At 38.3% G+C, this 15262-nt stretch overlaps 1 non-coding gene across 1 annotated transcript; it reads right to left on the bottom strand.

Annotated features, from left to right (window-relative positions):
- Positions 1-14226: 14226 nt before the first annotated feature.
- Positions 14227-14333, bottom strand: LOC148843889 (small nucleolar RNA R71). Its single transcript, XR_016103896.1, has one exon. It is a non-coding gene; the product is annotated as a small nucleolar RNA R71 (small nucleolar RNA).
- Positions 14334-15262: the final 929 nt, after the last annotated feature.

Genomic DNA, 15262 nt, shown 5'->3' with positions numbered 1-15262 from the left:
GTTATGTTAGTTTCTAGAGAAGGATGTAGAACATAGAGATTGTTCTCCAGTTCCCCGTATGCGATGAATCTGTTATTTCTTTTAATAATAATCGTATTACTAAAGAAGACAGAATAACCATCTGCATACAGTTTTGAAACAAAAATCAAATTTCTTCTTAAATTTTGTACATAAAGACAATCTTTGAGTACAATTTTTCCTTCTCTAAAAATTAACTCCACGGTTCTTATTGCCACGGCTACAACAGTTGCAGTAGTCCCCAAATAGAGAATGACTTCTCCTTCACTCAGCCTTCTGCTTACCTTGAACCCCTGTAGTGAGTTACACGCATGAGTTGAAGCCCCAACTCATGTTTCAAAATTACCTTTCTTGGATTCCAAGTAGGCAGGACAGGCATCTGATGCTTTGTCTTTCTTCTGCTTCTTACCCTTTGTGGCTTTCTTCTAAGGCTTCTTTGCCTTCCTCTTTCTCTTGCCCATTTTGCTAGCTTCAACAAGCATTGCTATCGGCTCATCCTTTCTAATCAGTTCTTCGACTCTTTGCAACATATTGCTGAGCTCTTGCAAGCTGACATTCGGCTTGTTCATGTTATAGTTCATGATGAACGGATTAAAGGAAGAAGGAAAAGAATTAAGGATAGCATCTATCTGGGTCGCAAGGTCCAACCCAGATCTGAGAGCCTCCAGTTCGTTGATGTAACCCATCATCCGAAGACAATGGTCATGAACTTGTTGGCCCTTGGACATTTGTATGGCCATGAACTGTTTCAAGACCTTTTATCGGTGATCAATTCTTCTCTTCATACATCATCCTCAGGCTATCCAATATGTCCTTGGCAAGTTCGATCTGATCGAACTGCCTCTGTGATGGGTTGTCCAAGGAGGCAATGATGTAACACCGAGCTAGGGAGTTTCTCTCCTCCCATTCCTAATAGTCTCTCCTTCGAGCCTTAGAAGCCCTGTCACCCGGACACTTCGAGGCAAGATTCTTTGCCACTTTGTCCAGCTTTTCAGAAGCTAGGACCAGCATAAGGTTCTTGTACCAGTTGGCATAGTTTGGGCCCTTAAGCTTGTTGTCATCAAGAAGCTTTGCAAAAGATCTGTTTGCCATTTTCTGATAAAAGAGCAAACATCAGTCCACAACCTAATTTGATTCATGTTCATTTCATAGATATGGATTTTAATCTATGATCCATTTCCATTTATTCATCTCTGAGATTCCCTCCTTTCTCAGTGATGGAGACTACTGGTTGTCTCTGGAAATGTGGGAAATCACATAGGGTGCAAGGAGCCAACTGTTTCAGCTGCATAACCCCACCACCTTTCTGTGAAGGATCATATCCACTCATCATATGAGTTTTCCCTTCGGCCTCTATCAGACAAGGTTCAGAGCCATTTTTAGGTAAACCTTTATGTCCAATGAGTGCTTACCCATCATTTTCGTGAATGCCAAGGTACCATGAGAGAGTTCCCATTTTCTGGTGAATCCCCTCCCACATCGGTCTATGACGCCCCTATCATCCTATGAAACACTCAGACAAACCCAATAGCAAATGGATAGCCCATTTTCTGGTGTATTTCCTCATTACTGAAGGACCCATCCTCATGCTAATGATGGAAGGCCTTTAGAGGGTTCATCATATGAATCTCCCTATCACTTGCATTTATATTAGCTGGAATGAACAGTTAATTATGCCCTAGTTTGATTTAGGTCAAACCAAAGTGACTCCCATAGACTTTCATAAAGTCAGATTTCAGTGGGCTTTAAATTGGCTAGGGTTTCGCACATAACCTCTTGATGAGGTGTGGGGCCCACCACTGAGGGAGGTCATCCAATGAACAAAAGGGACACCATGGCAATGATGTGCATTCAGCCATAGTGTGCGCAAGAGCCACTGTCGAATGAGCATGGGCCAAGCACTTATGGCCCATGTATACAGCACATCACACATCCAAACATCTCATGCAGGGATAAATTGATCCAATCAATTAATTATCCATAAGGCCCATTGGAAGCCTGTTAAAAAATCCATAATTTTAACCATTAATATTATCTTGGTATATGGGCTGAATTAGGGTTACCCAATTCGGCCCATATAGCTTTATCTTTTGAAGTGGGCTTTTAGTAGTTTTAACTATTTAAAATTGGGCCTTTATAGGTTGGGTCAAGTTAACCATTTAATTAAATATCAATCCTTAGGCCCATTAGTGGGAAAATTAGGGCTGAGTTTCAGCCTTGATTAAACCCTAGGTTTGGTCCAAACAATTTTGAACCAATCTTGGTTCGAATGGGTCTAGGGTTTGATCTTTAATTAAATCTTTAATTCAAGAAAATAATCTGAAATTAAATAACTGATAAAAGAAAAATAAGAATCAGTTAATCAGGGTTGTTTGCACACTCCATCCTGCAAAACAGAGGTTAGATCACAGATTGTAGTTTCACAAACTGCAAATCGCAGATAGCGAATGTCCCATCTGCGAAATCTCCTTCTCTGCGCCGCCATCTTCGATCCAAAATAAAGTTAAATAGAAATCCTATTTATATTAATAATTACATCAGATCGAATGCCTATACATTGAGTCTAAAAAATAAAAAAATTATTTACAGACCAAATGTAATAAATAAATTCAATAAACTACAAATCTTGTAGTTCTCCCTATGCAAATCAAGAGTTTGATCTCCTCTTGTACGAATAGCCCATAAATAAAGAAAATCATAAAGAACTTATCTAAACAATAATCAGATTTATATAAAATTAATTTCAGATTATTTGCCCATCTATTTTGGGAACAAATTGGGTAGAACGCCTTCTCCCTATTTGCGCAGGTTCAGATCTGAAATAGAATGATTCAAGATTTGAACCATGGCTCTGATACCACTGAAGGGATAGGAAATCCATCACATGGACACCCAAAGATTGTGGAATAATGGGGGCGAATTTCAAAAATTTTTCTCTCCCTTCAACTGGGAATCGAATTCCCTATTTAGAAAATCATATATTCAAGGATCATTCTTGAACCATAAACTGAACCAGATCTGAAACAAAAGGAGTAGAGAGAGATAATACCTGATACAGAAAAATAATATCTCTCAATGGAGGTATTCACGCCCAAGGAAGGATCCAAAATCTGCTCCCACTGAAAATGGCACAGTGTAGGGTGGAGCAGAATCAGCAGTGTTCTTCCAAAAGAACTTGATCCTTCTCAAGCATCACCTGGACGGCATGCGAATACAACTCCCACCAATCTTTTCTCCAAAAGATTGGAAACAAGATCCAATCTTGATTTCTCCCAAGAACTGGAGATCAAACTGCTGTAGGCAGCGGCTGCAGGAAGGAGGCGGCAAGAGAGTATTTACAGGGTGCAGATTCTCTCTTCTGTGATTTCAGCTCTGAAGACAAGATTATGTATTGCTTGTTTGTGATTGTTTCTAAAGGCTGCCGCCCCTCTTCCTTTTATAGACTTAAAGGGATCAGCTCCTAATCTCATTAGGAGTTGCTAACCCAAATAATATATGGATTAGAAGTCCCTTTAAGATAAGGGAAAACCCTTATCTTATCTACAGATTAGATCAGCCATTGCCTAATCTAATTAGGAAGTTTCCAGATCTAAATCTTATTTAGATCTTGGACTCTCTAAGTGGATAGGGTGTGGGCCCAATCCTATCAGCTGATCCATCTCAGAATTCGCCCCTTAAGTGACTAATCAGATTATCCCAGTTCGAAATGGGCTTAAGGCCCATTTAAGGTTATGTATTCATTTAGCCTTCCAGATTGCTGCCCAGTTGGGCTTCCTTGTATGGCGTGGGACCCAAACATTGATATACACATCAGCCACATGGGTTCATCCCAGCCTTTGTTACAAGGCATGGCCGAATATACTATTATGGACAGTGCACCCCCTGAAACCCATCAGATGGGCTCTATGGGCCCAACACTTATCCTAAGTGGTCCCTGGGCCAATCCACCTTGTAACACTCAGGGACTGTGGGCAGATGCAAGATTATCCCATCAGGTATTATCCTCAATGGTCTTACACTTAACCTCTCAGCCCATAATGATCATACATTGCCCGACAAGAGAGGACCTCTCCCTCGGCTACAAGGAACAGTGTTGCACTCTCTCTTCTATGGATCCCAGGAATTAAAACCTTTTGCAAATCATCTCAAAACCATAATTTATATACTTTTATATCTCATATAAAATATATTTTGCAAAACAAATCTCAACGATTGAAATTGGCTGCCGACAGTCTTGGTTTCCATCAGTGAGAGTGCATCCCCGATCATTACCTTTGTCCGACAAAGAGGCTGATCCTGTCACTATAATCACCCATTCAGATGAATTCTCAAACTGTCCCAACATACCCAGGTTTTGACCCCCGCTAAGGATCTCATTGATTGGTACATCAAAGACTGCCCAATCCGACACCTAGTGTAGTATCATAATCGAGTCTAGGGTTCAGGTGTAACTTTCCAATTTTGCCCATCAATCTCCATGGTCCAGGACAATACTGGTAATCTGGTCCAGTTCAAAGATTCAATTAATCCTACACTGTATGTGCCTAGGGTCTCACCCCAGTCGTTGAGACAAGCCACCCCAATCGACTTGGTGGCACCACAGTGTCAGCCTTGTCAGGATAGGTCTCCCCAGACCGACCCACTAGCTGTGAACATTCTAAACTAACACAAATCTCATTAAGTGTCCAGTTTAAGAGTATTACATAGAAACATACCAAGGGAACATGAATCAAATATGCACTTTTATTCATTTACAATAAACTCATAAAGTACATCATTTTGATTGAAGCTAAGGGCATACAAAACTGTCTAACAAGATTCGGTACGAATCAAAGATGAAATTGGGCCCGAAGTTGGAGCAAGTTCGCAGCAAAGCCCATTTCACAGCTGAAGCCCAATTTGCAGAAGAGCCTTGTAACAGCCCAAGTTATTAAAGCAGCCAACTCGAATTCAAGAGCCAAGAGTCCCAATTTTGAATGTAATTTCCAGAAAGAGAGTCTTATCAGATTTAAGTTTTGAATGTAATCCTAGAAAGATAAGATGATTGAGATTAGATCACTAGATAAGAAAGAGGATAGGATTAGGTCAAAACAGATCAGGACTTTCTTAATTAAGGTTAATCTCCTAAAAGGAGTTGGAAAATAGCCCTCTCCCTCAGCTATATAAAAGGGGGGACAGACTAGCTTTAAGCATCAATCAAAAAAAAATTCATCAATCAAGCACCAAGCAACTCGATCAATCAAGAAAAATCAGTTCGGCCTTCTAAGAAGCAGAGCATGGAGGATTCGAAAATCATGAGCAGTTAAGCTTTTTGTTTCTGGTTCAAGGGGAGATGTTTGATTGTGTCATCGTGAGGTTCAGTATTTAATTCAAGTTCTTGCTTTTTAATTCAATTATTCATTGATTCTTGTGCTTATTCTCTATGGATGTTAATGTTAATTAGTCTGATAAATTAATTAATATTGATTTTTCTACTGCTATCCATGGTTCGGTGATCCGTAATTGTCATGAATAGTGGTACAAGTAGCAATTAAGTTAATATCTTTTTGGGTCAATTGTTCATGACAGCCTTTGACCAATGTATTGACATGTTTTAACCTAAAGGGAATCAATGGAACAAGATTCGATAATTGCAGCTATCTCAATTATTGTTATTTTGGTTTAACTATTTTCACAAAGTTTAATGCTATCACTAGTTAATATGGAGCGCTATCATACCCAATTGATTAGTGATAAGTGTTGATTGAATGCTGGGTTTGGTCAGCTGATTTAGGAAAACACAAGGTTTATTATGGCTATCCTAATAAATCTAAGGTTAAATGTTTGAATTGCAAGACTGTCGAAGTCTACCTAGGATCGATGACCAATTGGTTAAATCCGAACCCTTGAATCAGAATTTGGTAAGACTGATTTCTCTTAAGTTGATATTGCTCTCTTGATTCTTTTTGAATTTTGATTATTTAATTTTCTCACTCTTTATATTGCACACTCGGCTGAGAAATTATTTCTCTAGCTCCCTATGGGATTCGACCTAGTACCACTACTTCTACAAATTTATTGTGGGACTAGCATTAATTTTGAGGGTTTGACAACCCATCATCCATTTAGCCACATCGACACCATGTCATGTGGATTAGTGCAACCAATATAGGAGATAGAATGGGTACAACTCTGCTAAGAATTAGGTTTTATTTTGAAGACATCGGCGGTTAATGTCATCCCAACAACCTCGGGAGCAACATCCGATTGGAATACGGATCGTCGACTACAAAAGGGTACCTCCCATTCTAGGTAAAGGGACCAATTTTAACTTCCATACCGTTACTCTACTCGGACCAGCACAGCTCCCTAACTACTCGGCCCAACTTCCCCTTCTTTCTTTTGACTTAAACATTAGAGTATCTACCCAAGGATAACTCCTTGAGCCTCTGACTTCTTTCTTGGTTTCAGATCTCATTATGCAGCTTCATCCTTCCACCTTGGCTCTCTGCCTAGTTGGCAAGGATTATCTGACTGTGACCTTGGTTCTTGCACCAGCTAGGATCGAGCAGCATCAGATTGGTGCCATCTATGGAAAATGCACAAAAAGCCATTCCTAAATCTCTCTTACCGCACAATCAAGAACCAACCAAGATGCCAAGAAACAACTCTCAAAGATCGACTGGCCGATCCCATCTTGGGGATCCTGTTCTCATCGTAGCGCTCCACGCCATGAGGCATGGTCTAAGCATGATTACCAAGGCATCTCAAGAAGATCAAACTCCTTGACTCGATCCCGCGAACAAGATAACCACAACAAAATTCATCAATCTGCTCGTATTCCAGCAAAAGAAAGGCTCGGCAAATGGACGTTGCATCAGATAGTCTCCATGGTTGAGTCTAGTTCGGTTAAAGACTGACCAATGTTGCCCAAGAAGGAGAGGGCCATGCATGCCATGACTCCAAATGACAAGGACACAGAAACCCAAGATCTTAAGCAATGCTTGACTGTGTTGGAGTGCAGCTAGGCTCAAAGAAGTGTAGCCCCTCCCATGGTCCAGCTAGTAGCACCGTTCACCCAACCCGTCAATGAACCAGCCTTCACACAGGACATCATGTATGAGCTCCCCCAGCCAGATGGTGAGCACCTGTTAAACAGTGTATGCCTTTAACTCCAATTAGATTGATCTACATTATATCATTTATTGTAAATGAATAAAGTGCATAATTGATTCATGCGATTTGATGTGTTTCTGTGTAATACCCTTAAACTGGACACTTATGAAATTCATGTTAGTTTAGAATCTCACAGCCGTTGGATAGATCTGGGGAGATTTATCCTACCAAGATTGACACTAATGTGTTGCCAAGTTGGTTGGAGTAGCTTGTCTCATCTACCAAGATGAGACCTGATGTACATGCAGTGTGACTTTTCTTGAAACCCTGAACTAGACCAAATTCTAGTATTGCCCTGGACCTTGGAGATAAATGGGCAAAACTGGAATGTTACACCTGACCCCTAGACTCGATTATGTGCTGGGTTTCATCAACACTTATCACCACTCAACTGGGTACGATAGCAATAGCATTCCATGTTAAACAATGATAGCATTAAGATTTGTGAAAACAGTTAAACCAAAATAACAATAATTGAGATAACTGCAATTATTGAATTTTGTTCCATCGATTCCTTTAGGTTGAACCATGATAAAACGTTGGTCAAAGGCTGTCACGAACAATTGACCCAAAAAGATATCAACCTAATTGCTACTTGTACCATTATTCGTGACAATTACGGATCACCGAAATCATGGATAGCAATAGGAAAATCAACATTAATTCAGTTGTCAAACTAATTAACATCAATGTCCAATAAAAATATGCACAAGAATCAATGAATACTTGAATTAGAAAGCAAGAAAATAAAGTAACTACAAAGCCTCACAATGACACAATCGAACCTCCCCCTTGAACCAGAAAAAGAAGCTTAGCTACCCATGATCTGCGCAATCTCCATGCTTTTCTTCTCCATAGCCGAACTACCTTCTTGAGCTTCTTGGCCTCTTGATGATCTCTTGGATCTTGGAATGAGTTATACTAGAGCTGGTTCACCCCCCTCTTTATATAGCCAAAGGAGAGGGTTGTTTTCCAACTCCTTCTAGGAGATCATCTTATCTTTAGGGAGTCATGATCTTATCTTCTTTGAACTAATCCTATCCTATCTCTTATCTAATCCCCAACCTTCTTATCCTTATAGGATTACATTCAAAGTTTAGATCTAATAAGACTCTCTCCCTCTTGGGAGATTACATTCGAATTAAGACTCTAGACTCTTGTATCCGAGTTGGGCTTCTCTGCTACTTGGGCTGCTTCCAGGTTCTTCTACGAGTTGGGCTTCAGCTGTTAAATGGGCCTGGCTGCGACATTGCTCCGACTTCAGGCCCGGTTTCGTACTCGATGTGGACCGAATCAGTCAAAACCCAAAACATAAAAGTTGTGGGCCTTTCGTTCTTCTTTCTAATGCTTTTTGAATTACCCAATTCGGAGTCTGGAATTGTGAGTTAGGCCCAGATCACTGACTATCGCCGAAACTGTGCAGAATCACCCGAATTGGCATGTTTCCATCCAATTGCCTTCTTTATTGCCCTGAATCGAAATACAAGAGTAATGAGTGCATTTAAGTGTTAAAATAATAAAAAAAAATATGAAAAATAGGGGACAAAAATAGGGTTCTTTTCCATCCCATCATTATGGTACTGCACTAAGTGTTAGATTGGGTTGTCTTTGATATACCAATCAGTGAGATCCTTAGAGGGGGTCAAAACCTGGGTATGTTGGGATAGTTTGAGAATTCACCTGAGTGGGTGATCATAGTGACAGGATCAGCCCCTTTGTCGGACAAAGCGAATGATTGGGGAATGCACTCTCTTTGACGGAAACCTAAACTACTAGCAGTGAATTTCAAATGTGTTTGAAATTTGTTTTGCAATATATATATATATATATATATATATATATAGCCCCTTCGTCGGACAAAGCGAATGATTGGGAAATGCACTCTCTCTGATGGAAACCTAAACTACCAGTAGTGAATTTCAAATGTGTTTGAAATTTTTTTTGCAATATATATATATATATATATATATATATTATGGTTTCAAATTGTTTGCAAAAAGGATTTAATTCTCGGGATCCATGTGAGTAGAGAGTGCAGCACTATACCTTGTTGCTGAGGGAGAGGTCCTCTCTTTTCGGGTAGTGTTTGATCATCAAGAGCTGAGAGGTTAAGTGTAAGACCATTGAGGGTAATACTTGATGGGCTAATCTTGCATCTGCCCACAGTCCTTGGGTTTTCATAAGGTGGCTGGACCCAAGGACCATTTAGTGTAAATGTTGGACCCATTAAGAGCCCATGGTGATGGACTCAGGGGTTTACTATGTCCTAAAGTGAATTCGGCCAGGCCTTGTAACAAAGGCTGGGATGAACCCATGTGGCTGATGTATAGATCAATGTTGGGGTCCCATGCCATACAAAGAAAGCCAAGGCAGCCAGCAGATTAAAGGGTAAGTGAGCTATGTGACTAAATAGGCCTAATTCCTATTTCGAATTGGGCTTAAATTAGTTAATTAAAAAGGGCCAAATTTTGATTTATAACCTAATTAGGATTAGCTGATGGATAAGATAAGTCTTATCCTTTTAAGAGTCCAAATCGAAATATCAAATTTAGATCGAGAAACTCTCTCCTAATTGGATTAGGAGGCTGATCCAAAGAAGGCTATAAATAGGGCATGAATTCTTTAGTTAAAAGACACTCTTGCACACTCAGCAACCTGTAGAATTCTCCCCAGTTCTTGTTACCCCTACCCAATTTGATTTCCACCTGTGGAACTAATCAAGAAAGGTTCTTCATATTGTTTTTAGCTATAAGAAACAATCTGATGTCGTGCTCACCAGCCCTTGTTCGATTCATACTGAAGAATTTAGGTTCTTGCTGAAGAACCATCCTACTGATCTTGCTTCATCGTACACTATGTCATCTTCAGTGGAGGTGGGTTTTGGTCTTCTCCTTGGGCATGAACACCTATGTTGAGAGCTATTGCTACTTAGTATCAAGTATATCCCTTACTTCCCTTTTGGTTTTAGATCTGGTCCGGTTTTGATTCAAGAATGAACCTTGAAAATGCAGTTTTCTAAATTATGGAATTTGATTCCCAGATGGGATAGAAAGAAATTTTTTGAAATTTCGCCCAACATTCCTGTAGGGTTCGGCCATCCATGTGATGGATCTCCCATCCCTTCAGTGGTATCAAAGCCAGGTTCACATTCTTGAACCAAAATTAGACCTGATTTGAACCTACACAAATAGGCACAATCGGTTCTACCCGATTTGCATAGATTAGGGTTTTCTCTGAGAATTCGGTTCTCAATGATGGGTGATTGATCTGAAATTGATTTTTAATTTTTTGCAATATTTATAGAAATGTTCTAGATTTATTTCATGGATTATGGGCTATTTGGCACCAAGAATTTGCACACTTGCTATATCATTCTATTCTATTCATTCTTGGTCTGTAAATATTTTTTTTCTTTTTTAGACAGATGTATAGGATTTATTCTAATGTAAATTAATAGAAAAATTAGGCTTTTTCTATTTTTTCATTTGAAGAAAGTGCCAGTTCGCGTGGAGGAGAAGAAGATGTGCTAATAGATGATGTGCAATCTACGATTTGCGGAAAACAAATCTGCAAACTGTGACTAACCCCTTTCTTGCAGATTTACAACCACATGAACAGCCCACTATTATGTTGATTTGTTGATTGTTGATTGTCATTTATCAGCCATAATTAATTTCAGATCATTTTCTTGAATTGAATCTTGAATTGGATACCAAACCCTAGACACATTCGACCTAGATTGTACCAAACTAGTTGGACAGAATCTGTGGCTCAATAGGGACTATTCACAGCCCTAAAATTTTATAATGGGTAGAGGGCTTGATGGATGATTGCAAGATGCAATTCGGCCCAACCTGTAAAACCCAGTATTGTTAATTTAAAACTACATCATCCATGATTTAGCTATATGGGTCGAACTGCTTTTTGTAGTTTAGCCCATGTACCTAGATAATGTTATATGATAATGTTATGGGCTCTAATGGGCTGATACTAATTTAACCTAACTATTTTAGGGTTTTACAGATGATTAAAGTTGATTGGATCAATTGTGGTTTTATTTCATGCATGTGATGTATGATGTGTGATGTGCCATATATATGGGTCACAAGCACTTGGCCCATGTTAATTTGATAGTGGCTCTTTCGCACACCATGGCTGAATGCACATCATTGCCATGGTGTTCTTAAGATCATTGGATGATCTCCCTTTTTATGGGCCCCACTTTAGCTTCCTCCCCAAGAGGAACCATGCGGGACCCTAGCCGTTTATGGCTCATCTAAATTTGAGTTTAAGAAAGTCAATGGGAGCTACTTTGGTTTGACCTAAATAAAACTAGGGCGTAATAATTCGTTCCCTCCTATAAAATATAAGTGCATGTGATAAGGAGATTCATATGATGAACTCTCCAAAGGCCTTCTATCATTAGCATGAAGATGGGTCCTTTAGTAATTAGGAGATGCACCATGAAATTAGGCTATCCATTTGCTGTTGGATTTATTGGATTGTTTCATAAGATGATAAGGGCATTATAGACTAATGTGGGAGGGGCCTATCCTAAAATAGAAGACTCTCTCATGGTACATTAGCATTCACAAATATGATGGGTAAGCACTTACTGGACAGAAAGGTTTAACCTAAAATGGCAAAGAACCTTGTCTAATAGAAGGCAAGGGAAAGCTCAAAAGATGAGTGGATATGATCCTTCACTAAAGATGGTGGATTATGTAGTTGAAATATTGGGTCCATGCACTTTATGTGATTTCCCACATTTCTTGAGACATACTTCGCAGTCTCCGTCACTAAGATAGGAGGGACATTAATAAGCCTATATTTGTACATATTTTCATACCTCTAACCTGATGACTTTGGTAATAATGTTTTTGGAATGAGCATGGTATTGCACTAATTATGATGAAATTGTCTTACAAGATGATTTGGAGCTTAATTATGCAATTTTAAGGAGGAGTTCAATTTAATTGATCAAGATAATCATAGAGGAAGCACCATGTAGCAATGACGGTCCATGATGTAGCCATGAAGGAGAGAATTCATTGAAATTGGATTTGAAATGTATGCACAAAAATTGGGAAATTTCCTGTTTTGATATAATTCCCGTATTTTGGGCATAACTTTCTGCCTACAACTCGGATTGAGGTGATTCAAATGGCTAATTAAATATTAGAGATAGGGCTCTCTTGTATTTATCACTCAACCTAATTCCATCATCAACCAAGTGAAATTCGAGCTACATGTTTCAGGTATGGCAGTTGGCAGTGGAGAAGAGATAGGAATTCAATTGAGATAAAGATTAAGAGATGTAATTTGTATTGAATTAGGAATTTGCGTTGAGAAGCGATTGAGGGGAGGCTGCACTATAAAAAGGACCATAGACTCAAGGCAAGGGGGCACATCCTTAAAGAGAATTCAGTAGAGAAGAGAAGAGGAAACAGTCTCAACACATCAGAAGAAGAGGAAGCAATTTCAGCACACTAGAGAAAGGCTTAGTTGCTGCACTTGTCTTCTACTTTCAAAGGCAAAAGTTTTTTTGTTATTCTATTCATTCTTTGATGTGTTCTTGCTGTGTTTCCCCTTTAATTTTCTTGAGTATGTTGAATTTAATGATGTTTAGCTAAATTCTCTTAGCTAGGGTTTAGATGGATTTTGATCTTAAGATTATATAGTTATTTGTTTAATTCAATTCAAGACCTTTACTATTTGCATGATGAATTTTTATTGCTATGCTTAATGCTTTAAAAGAATTGGCCAATATTTTAATGATTTGATGATTCATGCATGACTGACCAAAGGATTGTTATGAATTAGATCCATAGGCAATAAAAATCGCATGATAGACTATGATATCGAAAGATGATTAGCTCATGTGTGTGAATCAAGGAAGCTCAGTGAGTCAAATCCCCTTCTACGATTAGAGTTTTTCAAATAAATTAATGCTTATTTTTCCTTTTGACAACCACTTAGAAATTTGATGGTAGAATTGGATTAATAAAGGATTAATATGACTTAAGAAAGCTTATTAATTAATTTAGGGAAATCCACCATCACATGCAAATAACTTTAATATACCTTAGGGTAATTTTGGTATTGAGTTGAATTAAATAGGTAATTATGTAATCTTGATTTAATAAAATCTAAACCCTAGTTGCATTCATCCATCAATTCAGTTTTTATTAAGTTCTTGGATTTGCATTAATCCTTTTAGTTTTTATTCATTCAATTGATTCACGAGTTCAACTTATGTTAGTCTAAAATTGATTTGGTACTGTGATCTAGTCTTTGTGGGATCAATACTTTTCTCATCATTATACGCACATTTGACTAAGGTATACTTGCCTAAATTAATAGTGCATAAATTACACAATAAGTTTTTGGCATCGTTGCCGGGGACTAGTTTATTGCATATCAAAACTACCTGAATTAGCCTTAGATTGAACATATATTTTTTTTATTTTTGGATTTAAAATTTTCCATTTCACTTTCTGTTGGGTTCAGCTTTCTAAAATTTTTTAGGAAATTTTTAAATTTGCTTTTTTTCTTTTCTTTGAAGGTTCCTAGTGCATGACACGCACTAGGGATGCAGAATTAATTCCCTTTGATCAAGAAATCGAAAGGACTTTGAAAAAGTGAACAAGGGAGAGAAAGAACAAGATGGCTCAAGACAATAATAATCCAATGACATTGATCTCCTACGCTATACCTACTCTGGATGGTACTACATCAAGCATTAGGAGGCTGAATGTGCAAGCAAACAATTTTGAGATCAAGCCTGCAATTATTCAGATGATCCAGATGAGTGTGCAATTTTCTGGCCCCAATGATGACCCTAACTATCATTATGCTAATTTTCTTGAAATATGTGATACTTTTAAGCATAACAGAGTTAGTGATGATGCCATTAGACTTAGGTTATTTCCTTTCTCCTTAAGGGACAAAGCAAAAGATTGGCTTAACTCTCTTCTTGCAGGTTCGATTACTACATGGGATAACTTGGCACAAAAGTTTTTATCTAAGTATTTTCCACCTGCTAAAATGGCTAAATTAAGAAATGACATAACAACTTTTTCTCAATTTGATAATGAAACCTTATATGAGTCATGGGAGAGATTTAAGGAACTACTTAGGAAGTATCCTCACCATGGTCTACCTGTTTGGATGCAATTGCAACTTTTTATAGTGGCATTAATCAATCTAATCATTCAATTTTAGATGCAACTGTAGGAGGTACCCTTATGAGGAAAACTCCTGAATAAGCATATGAACTTTTGGAGGAGATGGCGGCCCATAGCTATCAATGGGACAATGAGAGAGTAAATAAAAAGGGAGTTGGAATTTATAGTGTTGATTCTATCACTACTTTATCGACTCAACTTGCTGCATTAAATAAGAAATTAGAAAATTTGGGGGTTTTAGCTATGAATGTTTCTTTTGTTCCCTTTCCTTCTTGTGAGCTTTGTGGGCAAAGGGAACATGCTAGTGTAGACTATCAAGTAGGAAATTCATTTTCTTCTTCTTCTGAACAAGCTAATTTTGTTTCTTATGGTGGCAACATGTCCAATTTCAATCCCTACTCCAACATTTGCAATCCAGGATGGAGAAGCCATCCAAATTTTTCTTGGAGTAATAACCAACAAAGAGCACCTCCCGGTTTTTACTAGCAACAACAACAAAATCCACAAGAAAAGAAGCCAAATTTAGAGGATATGATAGCAAAAATTATCAACAGTACAGGGGCAAGAATTCAAGGGTTGGAAACTCAAATTGGACAACTTTCTCAAGCTATTTCAGCAAGACCACAAGGATGATTACCTAGCAATACCGAGAAGAATCCCAGGGAATAAGTAAAGGCCATCACTCTGCGAAGTGGAAAAAAACTTAAAAAAAGAAAAATATGATGAGCATGTAAAAGAAGAAGAAAGTCAAAACTTTGAAGCCAAAGAAGAAGACTATGAGTCATCAATGGAGAAAAAGGGAAGTTCTTCTACTCTTAATTTAAAATCCTACAAAGCCCCTCTTCCTTTTCTTAAAAGATTTCTTAAGGCTAACTTGGATAAGCAGTTTGCTAAATTTCTAG

The sequence above is a fragment of the Nelumbo lutea genome, chromosome 8 (assembly GCF_056320005.1).
Source record: "Nelumbo lutea isolate HS-2025 chromosome 8, American lotus-T2T, whole genome shotgun sequence".
Lineage (NCBI taxonomy): Eukaryota > Viridiplantae > Streptophyta > Magnoliopsida > Proteales > Nelumbonaceae > Nelumbo > Nelumbo lutea.
This window is presented reverse-complemented; position numbering and strand designations above follow the sequence as displayed.